Source organism: Spermophilus citellus (genome assembly GCF_964194105.1).
Source record: "Spermophilus citellus genome assembly, chromosome: 1".
NCBI classification, from domain to species: domain Eukaryota; kingdom Metazoa; phylum Chordata; class Mammalia; order Rodentia; family Sciuridae; genus Spermophilus; species Spermophilus citellus.
In genome coordinates, this window is record NC_138182.1 from 280,484,620 (window position 1) to 280,505,592 (window position 20,973).

The following is a 20,973-nucleotide window of genomic DNA, read 5'->3' on the forward strand; positions in this document are numbered from 1 at the left end:
ATTCATCCTCTGTAGTATTTCATGAGTTGGAAATTCATCCACCCATCCGTGTATTCATCCATCCATCCATCCAACCAGCCAATCAACCAACCATCCGTCCAACTGTGAGAGCTGCTTCCATCTGGATAAATTGACATAGTAAGCCTTTTTAAATTTTTTTAAACCTAGCCAATGTGTTTTTTTCATTTCAAAAAGTTTCATAAGAGTTTTAGGTTTCGGGCTGGGGATGTGGCTCAAGCCATAGCGTGCTCACCTGGCATGCGTGGGGCGCTGGGTTCGATCCTCAGCACCACATAAAAATAAAATAAAAGATGTGTCCACCAAAAACTAAAAAAATAAATATTAAAAATTTCCCTCTCCCTCCCTCCCCCTCCCTCCCTCTCTCTCTCTCTCTCTCTCTCTCTCTCTCTCTCTCTCTCTCTCAAAAAAAAAAAAAAAAAAAGAATTTTAGGTTTCACAGCACGAATCCCTTGAAGTCTGCACATGCCAAAATGGGGCTTTGGGTGCTTTCCCAATCCTTTTTTGTTGCAAAGGGAAACAGCTCTATTACCAGGGGTTTGGGGCAGCCTTGTTGTGTCAGAGGCTTTGACCCAGGAAAGCCTAGTGATGGAATGTCAAACATTAGACCCTTCTACGTACCTCTTGCCACCACCCCTGGAAGAGGACCAGAAAGCTGGTAAATTTGAATGGATTCTAGACATTAAGAATGTTACATTATTGAGTGTTCAGATTTTGTTATTTTTTTTTGAAAAATCTAGGGCTTTGTTCTGGTAGGAAATTAAGTTATTAGATATTAGCTCAAACCCTTTATGGCTTGTCTTTAATCTGGAATGAGTCTAGGAGACTATTGTGAGAAGAATAGTTTAGCCATATTACTAAGGTGTGATGCTTCTGAAATCTTTACCAAGTGCCTTGGATTTTCTTTTTATCCTGGTGTCTCTTCTGTTTGTTTTTATTTGTTCCAATTAGTTATACACAGCTGTAGAATGCACTGTGACACATCATACATACCTGGAGTATGACTTCTCGATCTTCTGGTTCTACAGGATGTAGAGTCACACTGGTCATGGAGACATATATGCACCTAGGGTAATAATTTCTGATTCATTCTTATGTCCTCTCTACCCCCATACTCCATCTGCAATATACCCCAATTAATATATTAGGGCCAACCCAGTGTTATATTCCTTGGTATAATGCCTTTAGAATTTCCCTGTGCACACTTCCCTGATTTCCGCTGGTGTAAATGGGAAAAGTCTTGCTCTTCCTGTTGAGTGCAAGCCCCTTTCTTCTGGTCAGCTTTGTACTTGTGCCTATGGAGCTTGCTGAGGCTGACTCTAGATATGGGTCCATGGTATGGGGGTGGTTTGTCTATTTGCTTTATGGAAAGACTATTATTAACCATCAGGAACAGGGATCCCCTGACTCTACTCATTTTGAGGGGTTTACTATGCAACCCATAGGCAGCAAGGAATGGTTTTCAGCCAGACCTCCTGCAACTCCACCATTGCTTCTTTGGTTTCCACTGGGGGAGACTTTGCCCTTTGTTCTTCCCCCAGGACATCTGGCATTGTCTGAGGGCATTTTTTTGGGTTGCCATAGCTTGGGGGCGATTGGAAGGGTTACTACTGGCATCTAATGAGTGTTGGCCAAGAGTTTTGCTGATCCCCCTATATGACGTGAGACAGTCCCACCACAAAGAATCATCCAGCCCCAATGTCCCCAGTGTCAGAGCTGTGAACCCTGGGCCCATAAAGGGGCCAAGGTGATGGTGACAGAATTTAAAGTTGGAGCTCCAAATAACACAGCTAGGACTGACTGTATCTGGGCTCTGACGATGAACTACTTCCAGACCCAGTTTTTGGCTCATTTACTGGGTTCCTACTGAGTGGCTTTTCCTGCATAATTATGCCAGACCCTGGGATCTAGGTGTCGTGAGTCTCTGTAATGAAGAAACTGAGTGAAGAAAGATTCCTGCCCAGTGCTGCAGCTCCACTGAGGCCCCGTGGGGACCTGAAGCCAGCCCTTTCCTCCACATGTCCTCTCTGGGAGACGTGCACAGGAACCAGCAGCAAGAGGCTGTCAGGAGGACACCATGGGTGTCCTCACTTGCCATCACTCCTCTTGTACAGGCTTTGTGGGTAGCTCCAGGAGGTTTGGCTCTATGATGTCATTCACGTTGTCAACATCCTGCTGGGAAGTAGCGTTGAATTCTTTTCTTCCAAATTGGCTCTGTGAGAGGTTGAATGGGTGACAGCAAGCAATTATTCCTTTCCTTCGTTTGCCTGTGTTCCCTGGTCTTATTCACAGACACAAAAGAAAAACATTTCTCCTGGATGGAGTGCCAGCTGTGAGGAGGTCTGAGCCACAGGACACTAAGTGAATGCCGAGCAGGCGGCTTGGAGCATTTCTCATGTGAGGCCACATCTTCTGACCTGAGTGTGGGTGGAGGGGCTCCTGGCCACAGTGGAAGGGAGCTTCTAGGAGCCCCTCTGGCTGTCCTGTGGCCACACTTCTGGGCCCTACAACCTCGCATGTTCCCAGGTTCACCCTTCTGCCTTGCACCACTGCAAATGCTGCCGTGTGCTGCCCTTCGAAGCTTGCAGCTGCCTTGGAAGAGGCAAGTTTTAATTTTCTTTGGCATTTACAAGCATTAGAAAGCTGGGTACAAATGTTTTTCTAAGCTGCAGCCATGGCCCTAGGAACAGGGGGACAATCGATTGATTCTTAACCTGTTGCTGGGCAGCTCAGGCCTCCTGAAAGAGACTTAATCTTCAATGATTAAACTCTAAGTGCTTCCTCACATTTAAACATTAGGCTCATTTTATGATTGTGAAAGCAGCAGTTGAGCAAGGGGGAGAGGAGTTTACTGCATCTTAACTTGTGCTGCAAATTGAATTTCTATCGATGAGAAGTGCTTCTCCCCATCAGAACTCTCCAGGAGCCCGAGCTGAGAGATGGGCAGAGGTTTGTGGTTTTTTTTTTTTTTTTTTAAATACAGTAATAACATTTATAGAGATGAAACTGTCAACGCCACCCCTAAGGCTGCAGATTAATTTTGATAGTTGTCTTTATAATGCAGGGGAGGGAGATATTGCCTACACCCCTGGGGAATTGCTTGGGATGAAACTAGACAAATGCAAGCATTTGCTGTGGTTGCTTTGCTGTATTTGGTCTTCAATTTCTTTTTTTCGTTCTACAAACTTTTATCCATAGTTTTGAACATATTAGCATAAATATCTGCCCTCTGGGCATTTTTCTATATCTGTTTTCCTTTGTGCACAGCTTTTCTTTTCTGGAATTGTGAACATCCACACAAGGTTGAAATCGCTAGTATGTATTAAAGTTTCTTTTTTTTTTTTTGATTTTAAAAGCATTTTTTTTTATTGTTGGTCGTTCAAAACATTACATAGTTCTTGATATATCATATTTCACAGTTTGATTCAAGTGGGTTATGAACTCCCATTTTTACCCCGTATACAGATTGCTGTATCACATCAGTTACACTTCCATTGATTTACATATTGCCATTCTAGTGTCTGATGTATTCTGCTGTCTATCCTATTCTCTACGATCCCCCCTTCCCTCCCCTCCCCTCCCCTCCCCTCTTCTCTCTCTACCCCCTCTACTGTAAATCATTTCTTCCACTTGTATTATTCTTCTCTTACCCCTCATTTCCTCTTATATGTAATTTTGTATAACCCTGAGGATCACCTTCCATTTCCATGCAATTTCCCTTCTCACTCCCTTTCCCTCCCACCTCTCATCCCTGTTTAATGTTGATCTTTTTCTCAAGCTCTTCATCCCTACCCTGTCCTTGGTTACTCCCCTTATATCAAAGAAGTCATTTGGCATTTGTTTTTTAAGGATTGGCTAGCTTCGCTTAGCATAATCTGCTCTAATGCCATCCATTTCCCTCCAAATTCTATGATTTTGTCATTTTTTAATGCAGAGTAATACTCCATTGTGTATAAATGCCACATTTTTTTATCCATTCATCTATTGAAGGGCATCTAGGTTGGTTCCACAATCTTGCTATCGTGAATTGTGCTGCTATGAACATCGATGTAGCAGTGTCCCTGTAGCATGCTCTTATTAGGTCTTTAGGGAATAGACCGAGAAGGGGAATAGCTGGGTCAAATGGTGGTTCCATTCCCAGCTTTCCAAGAAATCTCCATACTGGTTTCCAAATTGGCCGCACCAATTTGCAGTCCCACCAACAATGAACAAGTGTACCCTTTTCCCCCGCATCCTCTCCAGCACTTGTTGTTGTTGGACTTCATAATGGCTGCCAATCTTACTGGAGTGAGATGGTATCTTAGGGTGGTTTTGATTTGCATTTCTCTGACTGCTAGCGATGGTGAGCATTTTTTCATGTACTTATTGATTGATTGTATGTCCTCCTCTGAGAAGTGTCTGTTCAGGTCCTTGGCCCATTTGTTGATTGGGTTATTTGTTATCTTATTGTCTAATTTTTTGAGTTCTTTATATACTCTGGATATTAGGGCTATATCTGAAGTGTGTGGAGTAAAGATTTGTTCCCAGGATGTAGGTTCCCTGTTTACCTCTCTTATTGTTTCTTTTGCTGAGAAAAAACTTTTTAGTTTGAGTAAGTCCCATTTGTTGATTCTAGTTGTTAACTCTTGCGCTATGGGTGTCTTATTGAGGAATTTGGAGCCCGACCCCACAGTATGTAGATCATAGCCAACTTTTTCTTCTATCAGACGCCGTGTCTCTGATTTAATATCAAGCTCCCTGATCCATTTTGAGTTAACTTTTGTGCATGGCGAGAGAAAGGGATTCAGTTTCATTTTGATGCAAATGGATTTCCAGTTTTCCCAGCACCATTTGTTGAAGATGCTATCCTTCCTCCATTGCATGCTTTTAGCCCCTTTATCAAATATAAGATAGTTGTAGTTTTGTGGATTGGTTACTGTGTCCTCTATTCTGTACCATTGGTCAACCTGCCTGTTTTGGTACCAGTACCATGCTGTTTTTGTTACTATTGCTCTGTAGTATAGTTTGAAGTCTGGTATCGCTATACCGCCCGATTCACACTTCCTGCTTAGCATTGTTTTTGCTATTCTGGGTCTTTTATTTTTCCATATGAATTTCATGATTGCTTTATCTATTTCTACAAGAAATGCTGTTGGGATTTTGATTGGCATTGCATTGAACTTATAGAGAACTTTTGGTAATATCGCCATTTTGATGATGTTAGTTCTGCCTATCCATGAACAGGGTATATTTTTCCATCTTCTAAGGTCTTCTTCTACTTCTCTCTTTAGGGTTCTGTAGTTTTCATTGTATAAGTCTTTCACCTCTTTTGTTAGGTTGATTCCCAAGTATTTTATTTTTTGGGGGGATATTGTGAATGGAGTAGTTGTCCTCATTTCCGTTTCAGAGGATTTGTCACTGATATACAGGAATGCATTTGATTTATGCGTGTTGATTTTATATCCTGCCACTTTGCTGAATTCATTTATTAGCTCTAATAGTTTCTTTGTAGACCCTTTTGGGTCTGCTAGGTATAGAATCATGTCATCTGCAAATAGTGATAATTTAAGTTCTTCTTTTCCTATTTTTATGCCTTTAATTTCTTTCGTCTGTATAATTGCTCTGGCCAGTGTTTCGAGGACTATGTTGAACAGAAGTGGTGAGAGAGGGCATCCCTGTCTTGTACCAGATCTTAGAGGGAATGCCTTCAATTTTTCTCCATTCAGAATGATGCTGGCCTGTGGCTTACCATAGATTGCTTTTACAATGTTGAGGTATGATCCTGTTATCCCTAATTTTTCTAGAGTTTTGAACATAAAGGGATGCTGTACTTTGTCGAATGCTTTTTCTGCATCTATCAAGATGATTATATGGTTCTTATTTTTAAGTCTATTGATGTGGTGAATAACATTTATTGATTTCCGTATATTGAACCAGACTTGCATCCCAGAGATGAATCCTACTTGATCATGGTGTATAATTTTTTTGATCTGTTTTTGAATTTGATTCGCCAGAATTTTATTGAGGATTTTTGCATCTAGGTTCATTAGAGATATTGGTCTGTAGTTTTCTTTCTTTGAAGTGTCTGTGTCTGGTTCAGGCATCAGGGTGATGTTGGCCTCGTAGAATGTATTTGGAAGTTCTCCCTCTTTTTCTATTTCCTGAAATAGCTTGAAAAGTATTGGTGTTAGTTCCTCTTTAAAGGTTTTGTAAAACTCTGCTGTATACCCATCCGGTCCTGGGCTTTTCTTAGTTGGTAGTCTTTTGATGGTTTCTTCTATTTCCTCTATTGTTATTGGTCTGTTTAGGTTGTCTATATCCTCCTGACTCAATCTGGGCAGATCATATGACTTAAGAAATTTATCTATGCCTTCACTATCTTCTATTTTATTGGAGTATAAGGATTCAAAATAATTTCTGATTATCTTCTGTATTTCTGAAGTGTCTGTTGTGATATTTCCTTTTTCATCCCGTATGCTAGTAATTTGAGTTCTCTCTCTTCTTCTCTTCGTTAGCATGGCTAAGGGTCTGTTGATTTTATTTATTTTTTCAAAGAACCAACTTTTAGTTTTGTCAATTTTTTCAGTTGTTTCTTTTGTTTCGATTTCATTAATTTCAGCTCTGATTTTAATTATTTCTTGCCTTCTACTTCTTTTGCTATTGTTTTGCTCTTCTTTTTCTAGGATTTTGAGATGAAGTATGAGATCATTTATTTGTTGTTTTTTTCTTTTTTTAAGGAATGAACTCCAAGCAATGAATTTTCCTCTTAGAACTGCTTTCAATGTGTCCCATAGATTCTGATATGTTGTGTCTGTGTTTTCATTTAACTCTAAGAAGTTTTTAATTTCCTCCTTGATGTCTTCTAAAACCCATTGATCATTCAGTAACCTATTGTTCATTCTCCAAGTGATGCATGATTTTTCCTTCCTTCTTTTATTGTTGATTTTCAGTTGCATTCCATTATGATGAGATAAGATGCATGGTATTATCTCTACTTCTTTATATTGTCTAAGAGTTGCCCTGTGACATAATATATGGTCTATTTTTGAGAAGGATCCATGTGCTGCTGAGAAAAAAAGTGTAACTGCTTGATGTTGGGTGGTATATTCTATATATGTCAATTAAGTCTAGGTTGTTAATTATGTTATTGAGTTCTATAGTTTCCTTATTTAACTTTTGTTTGGAAGATCTGTCCAGTGGTGAGAGAGGTGTGTTGAAGTCTCCCATGATTATTGTATGGTGGTCTATTAGACTCTTGAACTTGAGAAGAGTTTGTTTGATGAACATAGCTGCACCATTGTTTGGGGCATATATATTTATGATTGTTATGTCTTGTTGGTGTATGGTTCCCTTGAGCAGTATGTAGTGTCCCTCTTTATCCCTTTTGATTAACTTTGGCTTGAAATCTATTTTATTAGATATGAGTATGGACACTCCTGCTTGTTTCCGCAGTCCATATGAGTGGTACGATTTTTCCCAACCTTTCACCTTCAGTCTATGTATATCTTTTCCTATCAAATGCGTCTCCTGTAGGCAGCATATTGTTGGGTCTTGTTTTGTGACCCATTCAACTAGCCTGTGTCTCTTAATTGGTGAGTTTAAGCCATTAATATTTAGGGTTATTATTGAGATATGGTTTGTTCTTCCAGCCATATTTGTTTATTAATGTTACTAAACCTGATTTGTTTTCCTCTTTGATTACTTTCCCCCCTTTACTATCCTACCTCCCACTGTTGGTTTTCATTGTTATTTTCCATTTCCTCTTCCTGTAATGTTTTGCCAAGGATTTTTTGAAGAGATGGTTTTCTAGCTGCAAATTCTTTTAACTTTTGTTTATCGTGGAAGGTTTTAATTTCATCTTCCATCCTGAAGCTTAGTTTCGCCGGATACACGATTCTTGGTTGGAACCCATTTTCTTTCAGTGTTTGAAATATGTTATTCCAGGATCTTCTAGCTTTCAGAGTCTGTGTTGAGAGATCAGCTGTTATCCTGATTGGTTTACCCCTAAATGTAATCTGCTTCCTTTCTCTTATAGCTTTTGAAATTCTCTCTTTATTCTGTATGTTGGGCATCTTCATTATAATGTGTCTAGGTGTGGATCTCTTATGATTTTGCACATTTGGCGTCCTGTAGGCTTCTAGGATTTGGGATTCTGTCTCATTCTTCAAGTCTGGGAAGTTTTCTCGTATTATTTCATTGAATAGATTGTTTATTCCTTTGGTTTGGAGCTCTGTGCCTTCCTGTATCCCAATGACTCTTAAGTTTGGTCTTTTAATGTTATCCCATATTTCTTGGATGTTCTGCTCATGGTTCCTTAACAGTCTTGCTGAGCTGTCTATGTTCTTTTCAAGTTGAAATACTTTGTCTTCATTGTCTAATGTTCTATCTTCTAAGTGATCTACTCTGCTGGTAGTATTCTCAATTGAGTTTTTAAGTTGGTTTATTGCTTCCTGCATTTCTAGGATTTCTATTTGTTTGTTTTTTATTACCTCTATCTCCCTGTGTAATTGATCTTTTGCTTCCTGGATTTGTTTATGTAGTTCCTTGTCAAAGTGATCTTTTTTTTTTTTTTTTTTTAAAGAGAGAGTGAGAGAGGAGAGAGAGTGAGAGAGAGAGAGAGAGAGAGAGAGAGAGAGAGAGAACTTTTAATATTTATTTTTTTAGTTCTCGGCAGACACAACATCTTTGTTGGTATGTGGTGCTGAGGATCGAACCCGGGCCGCATGCATGCGAGGCGAGCGCGCCACCGCTTGAGCCACATCCCCAGCCCTCAAAGTGATCTTTTATTGTCTGGTTTTGCTGTCTCATGTCTTCCTTGAGACTCCAGATCATCTGAAGCATGTATATCCTGAGCTCTTTATCTGACATTCCATCTGTTGCAGCTATTACCTCTTCTAAAGTTGAGTTGACCTGCATTGCTTGTGGTCCTTTCTTTCCTTGTCTTTACATACTGCTCACGTTTCTTTCTGCTTGGTGAAACTGTTGTGTTTTTGAAATTTTCCCCCTATTTATTTATATTGCTCTTGTAGAGTTGGAAAATCTCCCTTGCAGGGCAGGTAGTGGCTGTGCTCCTCCTCTAATTAGGGTGATCTGTCTACCATGCTGGTCGGTAGCAGGTCTGCCCACCCTGCAGGCAGGGGTGGCGGCTCTGCTCTGCCCGCACTCCAATTGTGGTGACGTAACTACCACACCCTCGGGTCGTTGGTCCTGATCTGGATATGGGCGGTGGCTCTGCTCGGCCCCTACTCCAATTGGTGTAACGTGTCTACCACGCTGGCAGACCTCTAGGCCTGTTCCGCCTGTGGGTCGCAGGTCTGCCTACCTTGCGGGCTCGGGCGGCAGTTCTGCTCAGCCCCCACTCCAAATGTGCGTACCTGACTGCCTCTCCACTGGGTTGCTGGGCCTTTTCTGGACACGGGCGGCCGCTCTGCTCCACCCCCACTCCAACCAGTGTGACGTGACTGCCTCGGTGCTACGTGTCCACCATGCTGGCAGGCTACCGGGCTTGTCCTGCCAGTGGGTCGCAGGTCTGCCTACCTTGCAGGCTCAGACGGCGGCTCTGCACCTCCCCTACTCCAAATGGGGTGACTTGGCTACCGGGCGGTCGGGTCGCTGGTCCTGTTCTAGGCGTGGGCGGCTACTCTCTTCGGCCCCAGCTGCAGTTGGGGAGTTGTGATACCACGCCGGCGGGTCACTTGGCCTGCTCTGGGCACATGTGGCAGCTCCACTCTGCCCCCCTGGCCCCCACAGCACCCAGCAGGACCCGGACCGAGAAGCAGTCACCGCAGGTTCCCCAACCCTGGGCCAAAGCAGCTTCGGGAGCCAGAACCCAGCCTCTCTGATCCCGGCTCACGCTCCGCTAGGAGCAGGCTCTAAGGAGCGACCCCCGCGGGTTCCCCTGCCCCAGGCCAAAGCAGCTCCGGGAGCCAGAGCCCGGCTGCTCCAAGCTCTCCAAGCTCAGTGCACGCTCCGCTGGGAGCAGGCTCAAAGACGCAGTCCCCGCGGGCTCCCCAGCCCCGGGCCAAAACTATTCCGGGAGTCGGAACCCAGCCGCCCCGAGCTCAGCGCACGCTCCACTTGGAGCTGGCCTCAACACACAGTCTCCGCAGGTTCCCCAGCCCTGGGCCAAAGCAGCCCCGGGAACCAGTATCCGGCCTCTCAGAGCCCAGCGCACGCCTTGCCAGGAGTGAGCCCCTAGGAGTATTCTCCACTGGTTCTCCAGCCCTGAGCCTGAGCGATCTGTCTGCGAGACGCAGGCAAATACCAGCCTGAAATCACCTGTTCTGTAGCTGAATGAGCTGAGATCAGTAGAAAACAGGGATGATTCCATCAGCTCTCCAATATGGCGGCTACTGTCCTCCTCCGTGGTCCAACCGGTGTCGAGAACCGAACTGGACCGCTTCTCTCCTCCGTCTCAAAGCCAGAACTCAGCACTAAGCACGGCCATTACGCCGCTGGTAGGAGTCCCCAGAATCCGCATCGCTGCACCCCCCGCTCCAGCACCTCGCTGCTTCCCAGTGCGCGCCGCAGACTCCAGCCGCGGGGCGATCTGCCGATCCGAGAAATCGTACGGAGAAATCACCCGCGTCCGAGCCTCCGCAGCTGCACCTCACGCGATGGAAATCCCTCTACTAGATTCTGGAGCACCTCAATTTTGCTGGAATTTCCCAACGAGACAGCCTTCAGCTGTTTCACCTCGTCTTTCTCCCGCACAGTGACGCGGCGCACGGGGGTGTTGCACTCCCTTCGCCGCCATCTTCAATCCCTTCTATTGAAGTTTCTTTATGTGCCCAGAACTGTTTGTTCTAGGAGCCTTGCATGTGCTGATCCACCCTCTGAGACTGACATTCTGGGACTCTGAATTCCTAGTGCAGAAGCTCTGGCTATCAGGGACTCGCGGGGAAGCACCACATTGAACCCTGGGGTTCTGGCTCCTGAGCTTAGACTGGGCTGTGCTCTGCTTGCTTCCCTTTTCCCCTGGCTGGGAACTTATGCTCCCATGGGACTTGTGGGCCAGGGCCTGGGACCTGAAAAGTGAATAGGCAGAGATGAGGGGAGGTAGCTAGGGTGCAGAGCCGTCTCCATGTGGAACACAGCATTTACCTGCCAGGACCCAGGTGGTGCTAATGTCCCACTTGACTTGCTTGAAGTATGAGGGAGCCAACACTAATGCCTGAAGGTCTTCCTTATTAGGGGAGTTTTGAACTATAACAAAAGAATTGGCTTGTAGAAACACAAGCCTCCCTCACAGAGGAAGTATATACATCTTATGATAATTTATAGGGTCAGCCGTTTCCAACGGCCAATGTTAAACTACCCTTAACCTACTCAAAGGGCATTTCACATGGGGCAGCCGTATTTATCTTCAACTATATTTATAATTGGAGGTGGTTTTGCCCATCATCAGTTGGCCTGTTTGGCACAATGAACCATCCAGACATTCTTCTTCTTTCTTGGATATGTCACCTAACAGTTTTAGTTTGTGTTTACCCATGAGCTTTAGATCATCTTTCTTTATTTTAAACCTTTCTTGTTATTTTACCTTAACTTGGTCTTTTCACAACTCACAATGAGAATCTTTTATAACCAAGATACTTTTTAGCAATAATGTTGAAAAAGATGAAGTTTAAAACATTGAGATATATTTTGTAAAGCCCTTCAAATCCTATTATCAACCTTTTGGCTTACCAGGTCTCTTTCATTTTCATTTTTCATTAATCTCTCTTCAAAGTGGCCAGCTTGTATGGAATAAATTGCTTTGTTGGTGTGTGGCCCTTTACTTTGTTCTTTGTTCGGGAGTACGCAGTGTGTCCCTGAAGGGACAACCTTTGAATCCCGCGATTACCCGCCTACTTTAAAGAGTGCTTTGGTTGAGAAGTGAGTTTTCATTTATATTGCTGTTCTTCCCCATGCCGTAGCTACAGGGAGAACTTCAGCAGGGATTGGGAGTCCGCAGAGTGGCTCAGCCTTCTGCTTTCTCGAGAGAGGTTTGCCCTTAGTTTCAATCCATGATTCATCCCGTTCATAAAGTTTCCAAACATTAATGCCCACCTATTTTCTATGGTGAGTCTGAGGTCATATTTCAAGACAAGCACTAGTGTTTTTAGATGAGTTGCCTGCTGGGTTCCGCTACGCCTCATTGCTGCTCCTTTACAGCACATGAATGAGGCGGGCATGAACATGCTTGGCAAAAGCAGGAGGGCAAATGCTGCTCATTTGTTTTGTTGAGAACTATGGAGAGCAGATTTGGAGGCATGCATGTTTTCGGTTATTCTTACGTTCAACAGATAAGTTGACTGTGAGCGGCAGATCCGAGACTGAGAAGCCACTCAGGCTGGAGGTGAGCTGGACTCTGTGACAGGGTGTGCAAGCAAGAGAGTCAATTAGGCCACAGCGCTGATGGCTCTGAGTGAGGGCTCGTGGTTTCTCTTGGCCTCTGTTTCTTTTCGTCATTTCGAAAATGTCAGAGTTCAACTGAAATGTCTTTAAAAATAGGTAGGTAGTGATGAAGGTATTCTAAAAACTCTTTAATATGCTGGAATTTTCTCTGGAGAGTGCTTAAAGAAGCACTAGAGGTCATGTTAGAGAAGAGCTGTAGTATAATTAAAGAGTTGGTAGGTAAGTCTTGAGAAGAAAAGCTTAAAGAGCAAGAATTATCTTGCCTTGGAAGAGAAAAGACAAGGGGTTGATGGTAACGTTAAGATAACACAGAAACCTAAACAATCTAGTAAGAAGCCTCACTTTTCTTTATAGTTAATATGTTATGATTTTAGGAAAAATGAAATATGCGTATTAAACTAAAGTTGCCATAAAAACTCACACATACGGAAACAAACCAGAATTGCAGGCCCAGCTCACGTAACCTCTCATTATGTTTTTAGAATGTTTATCTAGCTCTACAAAGTCTCAATAATTTTGCCTATTATACAATTCAGAATAATAATATTTTAAATTTACATGAAAAAAGCATTATTGAACTTAAAGGTTATTGAATTTCATGCTTTTGTGAGATGACAACATAGTTTATATACCATGATTTTTTGCTTCTGCTCAGAACCTTGTGGAAAACATGTGTAAGACTTTGTTCTACGTTCTCACCAATTTCTCATGAATAGAGTTCTGTCCTGACTTTCTGGACCCATGGAAAGGAAGATGTTTGAGGTGATTGGTAATTTTGCCAAGTTGCCTTCCAGAAGAGTCCAGCACACCACGCTGCCAGTCACAGGCATTTCCTGGTTCCAGCAGTTATACATGATCACGTCATGCTTTATAAAGAAGTGTGTTTCTTCTTTTTGTGTCTTTTGATAACCTTTTCCCATTGACTTGTTGACATCTTCGTGGTTTTTGACCAATCACAAGATAAAATTGGAGTTTTCCAAAGACATGCGAACAGGAGACAATCAAAGACCCATGTATGTGCCTGAGAATTTTCTGGAAAGACTGACCCTCTGAGTAAATGGAGCCTTAGGACAGACCTCACAGCTGCGCGACTCACCTGCTTCTCCGCATCTGTGCTGACTCTGTTAAGAACCAGGTGAGAATAATGATGAAAAAATGCTCTTGGGGAGGAAGGAAATAAGTTGGTTTCCTATTGGTTGGAAGCCAGAGAAATGATTCTTCCTTTGAAGGCAGGGGGGAGACTTAAGATCCCTTCCAGTGCAAAGACTCAGTAGTGTCCTACCTATATGCCTTTTGTCTTCACCTGCCTGTCTTCCTACTGTCTGTCTGTGATCCAGTCAGTCTGAGCAGGCCCAGCAGCCTTATCAGCTGCTTCCGCCCACAGCCAAAGCTGCAGGTGGTTCACCCCAAGGCCCTGTGGCCCCGCACCTGCTGCTCAGGTACCTCCTGTCGTCTGTTTCCTGTCTGTTTCCTCTGGAGCGCCTCTCTGTGGAGCTGCACTACATCCAGTTTTAACTTATGTGTTCACTTCATGTCTCTGTCTTGATCTGTGAAAGAGGTCAGGGTTGTCTGGTTGATTGGACTGACTGTGACTCGCCATTCCACATCTCAAGGGACAGTACCTAGCCACTTCTGGGCCCAAGTTCTGCATCCTCAGCTGGACTTAGCAGGCCATGTAGAAACACAGAGGAGCTGAGACACAAATTAGTGATGATCGTTGTTCATTCTTCAGTCAAAAGCAGAGGGAGAGAGATATCTGGATTCCAATTTCAAGAATCCTAGTCAACTAGTTTGGTCATCAAGAGGAGATTTTAACAAATTTCCTTGTCCATGGTTGCATAGATGATAGAAAGTCTCAATATCTTGAGGTAGTCTCAGAGGAACAACTGGATGTTGTCTCTGGGTCCTTTCCTGTTCCATGATCCTCATCTCCTTTCTAGGTGACTCACTTTGGTCTTTTTTGATTTTATAAGAATCATTGGAAGTATGAACAAATAAAATAAGAGCTAGTGAGGTTAAAATTTTAATGTCTTTGATTATTCAAAATTTGCATCTCAGAGCTTTTGTGGAAATTTGAGCCTTTGGCTAAATAATCATTGCTGTAATTTTTCTCCCTAGCAGTCAGTATATAGCCTTGAATTCACTGTCTTCCTTTTCAACAGAAATCCATTTATTTCAAGTTCTCAGCACAGCTGAGGCTCTTTATCAATTGCTAATTATCACTCACTCTATGCAGGGACACATTTCCTCTGTTTGCATGATACAGTACTTGCTATAATCTCAGCCTCACAGTGTGTGTTCCTACATAGAAAGGTCTTCCTACCAAGTTTATATGATAAGACCATTATCCACCAACCTCAAGTGAAATAAAATGCTATCCCTTATTTTGGAGTTTGTTATTAAAGAATGATCACATTGAAGTTGATATATACATCATCTCTCTGTTTTTAGGCAGTTTGGGAATATAAATATAGGATAAAAGCATAATTAACAACATTTAATGAAAATGGAGAGTTGTTTGAAATGGTCTGGAATCTAACTATATCATTCAGAATTAGTTATCTTGCACTTATTTCTGCATTAGGAAACTACATGTATCTACTTTCAAGTATAGAAGGACAGATATATGAATTAAATCAAATGCAAAGTAGTTGATCCCAAAGATGAATTCAGTTTAGAGATTGCCTTGTATTCCAGGAACTGCTCAAATGATAATAAGCAACATTTATTGACATCCTACCTTATGTCAGACCACACACTTGGTACTTTGGATGCTATAATTCTCAGGCCCAGTTGTAATGATTGAGATAAGACCTAAATAATGAATCTGAGCACTTGGGAGGGTATGGAGAAAAGTGTCATTCTAGGTGGAAGAAACAGCTTTGTAAAAATATCAAGGCACCAACAAATATTCAGAATTCAAGAAATGAAAAGGAAGTTTAGCAAAACTGAATTTAGTAGAGGAAACTCGTGAAGAACAATACCACGCAAGGCTCATCAGTAGGTAAGATAGTTTAGAATATAAGTAAGTAAAGTTTGGCTTTGTTGTGAGAATAAGAAGCTGTTGGATTTTAATCAGGGAAATGCTGAGGTTTGATTTAAAACAATTATTCTGAATATAGTATGGAGACTGAGTCAGAGAAGATGGAAACGAGAAGCCGGAGGTGTTGGAGAAGCCCAGACAGGAGGAGAAGATGACCACCTGACCCAGGTGGTGGGCTGGTCCAGGACAGTCGATGCGCTGGATGAGTGTGTCCTCGGTAGACAGACCGAGAGCCTTGGGTATCCATGGGCCCTGGAGTCAGGGGAGAAGGGGGATGGAAGAAGGGAAGCCTGATGCTAAGCCATTGGCTTGGCACCATTTTTAACACCAGAGGCTAGACGAGGGCGGGAGAAGAGGGACAAGAGTTTGAACTCAATCTTGTGCATGCTGACTACACAGTGCCTTTGGGCACAAAGCAGGGAGACCCAGCAACACTTGGAAATAGGTTTCTGTGGCTCAGGAATTAGGTCATGGTCATGAACCTACCTTCTAGAGCTCAAGAGTAAGAATCACCATGGAACTGAGATTCATTAACATAGAGATGAAAGCCAAGTCCAGGGAGGAGGCAGGGGGAAGAGTGGAAGGCCCTAAGGAACATCAGTATTAAGGGATGATGAGAAAAAGAGGCAGGTTCAGTGGGCACTGACAACCGGGGGCAGCAGGCAAGGGTACTTTTCCATGCAAATGATGCAAATGAGAACAGAATACCACCTGAAGGAGGGAGGACACAAGCACCAAATGCTGCCTGGAGCATGAGCAAGGGGAGGACCAAAATGTGTCCCTTGATTGTTTATTTTTAAATATACTTAAATATCAAAAGTGATACATGAACACTGAAAGAAAAGCAAACTTTTTAATATGTGTAACTATAAAAATGATAACTTAATGTATTATCTCCGATATACATTAAGTGAAAAATTGATTATCTAGGCACTTGAAGTGTGCTAAATTGGACAGGAGAAAGCAAATGATATTCTCATTTCTTATGTACAGAAAGAAATGGAAAGAATAAATAAGAAACCAATAAAATTGTTATCTATTTCAACATCTCCTTTTTACATTGTTTTATCATTTGAATCATACAGGTACTACATTTTAAAGCAAATTGAAGCATATACACAAAATTGGTAACAACAGAGAAAGGATTTATTTCCAGTGACTTTGATGTACAGAATTGGATGTAAACCTTTAATTCATCTAAAGATAAAAGAATTGTAAAAATTATAAACAAGTAGGTTTTCTATTAGTAACATTAGAATTATTTAAAATCATGTATGTTAAGATATGCAGAAACACATGTCTTTTGTATTTTCCATATAGCACTTGTTACTATCTCAGCCTTTGAATACCATCATGATAAAATTAAAGAGAAATATTTTAGAAATTCATATCTAGCCACCAGATTTTGACCTTTAACATCATTAGCATCTGAGGAAATATTGGCTCCGGAAGCAATGGCTGATTTCAGGTCACGAAAGGGTAAGAGAAGCCTTAGACAGGTGGCTCTGTGCCAGAAAGCAAGGATGGTTTATCAGAGGGATGGGCCAGAGGACATAAGATTATATTTGCAGTTGCTCCCATTGGCTGGAACCCCACTGGTTCATAGCAGTGATTTTAGTTGATTTCTACAGACAGACTACGTGAAAATCCATGCATCTGCAGCAATGTTTACAAAAGAGAAAATCCAAAAATTCCATTGCTCCTCGAGGGAGCAATTTAATAGACCTCTTATTTGAAATTAGAGGAGAGAGAAATTGATCTTTTATCTTTCCTGTCCTGGAGGAACTGTTTTCTAGGGTAACCAAATACTCTCAGTTGTGGAGGACAAGTTTCACTTTATAGAAGAATGCCAGCCAGTCGGGGAAGTGAAAAGTAAGATTCAGCACTGTTGTTTGACAACAGGACAGGCTCAGTTTGGAACAACTTCAGCCAATCATTAGGTGAGAGGTCAATGGAAGCCCATTTGATTATATCCACTGTGCACATTACTGGGTTTCACTGTGACATTTCCGAACATGCACATTCTATGCTTTGATCTGATCAGTCCTTCTTACTACCTCTCTTGACCTCCCCTCTCTCCCTCATCTCCCCACCTTCCTTTCCTAATAGTCCATCTTCTGTTTTCTATTTTAGGGTCACTTATTTTTTCTCTTTCCTGTTTCCATACATGAGAAAAAACATGATGCTTTGTCTTTCTGTGTCAGGCTAACTTTGCTTAACATGATACCAACTATTTTCCTGTAAATGACATGATTTCATTCCTACTTATGGCTGAATAAAACTCCAAATACCACATTTTTATCCATTCATCTGTTGATGGGCACCTGGGCTGATTCTATGTCGTGACTGTTGTGCAGCAGGCCCACAGTAAACATGGGCAGGCAGGTAGGCCTTGAGTTGCTGACTTCGTTCCTTCTGGGATGCCTGGATCATATGGAGGTCTACTTTTAGTTCTATACTTTTTCCCATGTGGCCACCCTGATTTACATTCCCTCCAACAGTGTAGGAGGGTTCCTTTTCATCCTTGCCAGTATTTGTTATTATTATTTGAGTAATAGCCATTCTGACTGGGAGAAGATGGGATCTCACGGAAGTTTTGATTTGAATTTCCCTGGTGGCTAAGATGTCCAACATTTTTTTTCCATATATTTATTGATCATTTTATTTCTGTTTTGGATAAGTGAGTGTTCAGATCATTTGCCCATTTATGGATTGGATTAGATGTTCTTTTGTTGTTGATTTTTTGAGTTCTTTCTATGACTTTTTATACACGAACCCATCAGTCAGATGAACAGCTGACTTTGGGAACCCACATTTTCTTTTTTAGTTTTTCATATGTTCTTCTGACAGTATGTTCTATGACAGCAGACCATATTTTTGACATACTATACATACGTGGAGTACAACTTCCCATTCTTGTGGTTGGGAGCCCCCATTCTGTGGTGCGGCCAGCACTGCCCACTTGGTTTCTATTTGGGTGGCTGTGTCTTGCCACGCACAGACCCACTCAGGAGTTGTCTGTTTCGGGAGAGACGTGATGCAGTAGGTAGGAGACAGCTTCCCTCGTACCTATGACTTGATCATTTTGGAAAACTTGATCAAGTCATTAGGTCTGATTCCCAGGTTTAGGAAAAGCAAGGGATGGAACATGGAGCTCAATGGCACCAGGAGGGAGGGGTTGGCCCCATTCAGAAGGTGAGACCTTCATGGAACCCAGCCAGCTGCTCTTCCTTCAGGTCAGTTCTGCGAAGAGAGCTCTGTTCCTGGTTGAGAAAGGCCTAAGAACCATGGGTGGCCAAGCCAGGTGGAGAGGACACGGTCGGTCGAGGTGACGGGACAACCATGAGCCTGGACTGAATCTTTCCCTCTTCACAAGTGACTGTCAGCTTCCCAGCTGTGGCGTCTAGGTGAGCCTGGCAGAAAGAGGGAAGAGAGTGAGGATGCGGGGTTTCCTCCCCACTCTGGTCTGTGCTGGGAGGTGGCTGTCCCTCTACATGGTAAGTCCTGCAGGTGGGCGCTCCTCTGCCTGCTTCAGTCTCCCAGGCTCAGGTGATCCTGTCTCCTCTGGCCTCTCAAGGGTAACTGTGAGGGGTAACAGCTCCGCAGACAGCTTGTCTCTGGGTGTCTGGAGATCCTCTTTAGTCTTCTTAGTCTTGCCCACCCTCTGTGAGTGGCACTTTGAAAAGTCACTCTTGTGACTTTTATTTTCTTTTGAACCTCTATGGAAACAAGCTCCATTTGGACTTTTAATCTAGCACACATTTTCACCTGGGGTGAAATTGTTCTCAAGGAGGAGAGGCTTCACTTGTTGGTAGTTTGTGGGGTGGGTGAGGAGAACTCTGCTTGCTCTAGGTGTAAAACGGCTGTACATACTGACTTTAAACAGATGCCCATCGTACAGCTATAGGGGATTCAAATTCAAAGAGGTATTCAGTGTTTCTGCAGGCAGGTTCAAACTTCATGGGAGGCTACCAATAGGGGAAAATATCTAAAATGTTTTAAAAGATTCCTAAGGGGACCACAACGAAAGAAAAACAAACAAACAATTCACTACCAATTGCTTCCCTTCAGGATTTGTGGTAGCATTTCACACTCCCACCAACAGGGGGAGACGTGTGTCCTTTCAATTACTGAGTCCTCATCCAGACAGATGGAGAATCTCTCATCATTCCAGTCTTGTCTTTTTGCTCTTTCAGGAATGTTTTGTGGTTATTGTACATAAATCCTGCACAGTTCTTTCTCTGTGTTTCAAACCCAGTGCTTTTGGGGGTGGAAGGAAGCCTTCCATTCTGTGAGGTCTGCTGTGCCCACTCCCACCCGCAGTGTCTACTTTCTGCGGGACCCCTAGTGTCTACCCCTGGTCACTTTGTCCTAGCCATGTGTCTTATTTCAAGATTGTGGCTTTTTTTTTTTTTACTGTAACATAAAACATTCATTTTTTAAATTTAGTTTTTTGACACATAACATTTGAACATATTTATTGTAGCACAATTTTTAACAGCAAAAGAATGGGAAAATTACTTTAATTCCATCTCTGGAGGACTGGTTGAATGTTACAGAGTTCCATTAGAATACTATGTCATTCTGAATCCATTACATTGATATAAATTTCCAGATAAATTTTTATGTAAAAAAGTGAGTTGATGGACACATGCATCACATAAATCACATGTATTTTACAGATATAAACATGACAACTCATGTAAAATGTTATGTAGGCAAACAAATCTTCTGAGGACAGATAAATACAAGTGCTAATGCAGGGATAAAGGAAGTCTTTTCTAAAGAAGGACGTGACATCAGGAAGTCAAAATGCCGTATTGACAATTGAGGGGGTCCCCAGATGAAAATGAGGGGAAAGCAGTGAAGAACAGTGGACTCACATAAGCAGAGCTCCCAGGGTAGGTTGGTGCTCCAGAGGAAAGTCAAGTGTGATTGCAGGTGCTGGTGCAGCCTTGTAGGGGCTGACCATGGTAGAGACAGCTGGAAAGCTCTGTCCCTCCTTGGTGAGGACCTTCAAGTCCCAGGTTTTAGGTGGCCTGTTTTCTATACTTTCTTATTACAGGTAGTGGTCCTGTATTTTATACACTAGAAACTGATTCATGAGGCAATTCTAATGACTTTCTCTCCACCATAAAGCTAGAAATTAATGGGGGAAGAACTAGAAAAAGGGTGTTGTTTCAAGTATCTTTTTTTTAAGAGAGAGAGAGAGAGAGAGAGAGAGAGAGAGAGAGAGAGAGAGAGAGAATTTTTTTTAAATATTTATTTTTTAGTTTTTGGCAGACACAACATCTTTGTTTGTATGTGGTGCTGAGGATCGAACCCGGGCCGCACACATGCCAGGCGAGCGCTATCGCTTGAGCCACATCCCCAGCCCTCGAGTATCTTTTTATTAAAGTTCAATAAGGATGCATGATACGGTTATCTAAGTACAAAATAATACGCTATCGAACGATTTCCCTCTCCATGCGGCTTCCCTGCCCTAAAGGCAACAATATTATCAATTTCTGGATCCTTCCAGAGCTGTTCCATGT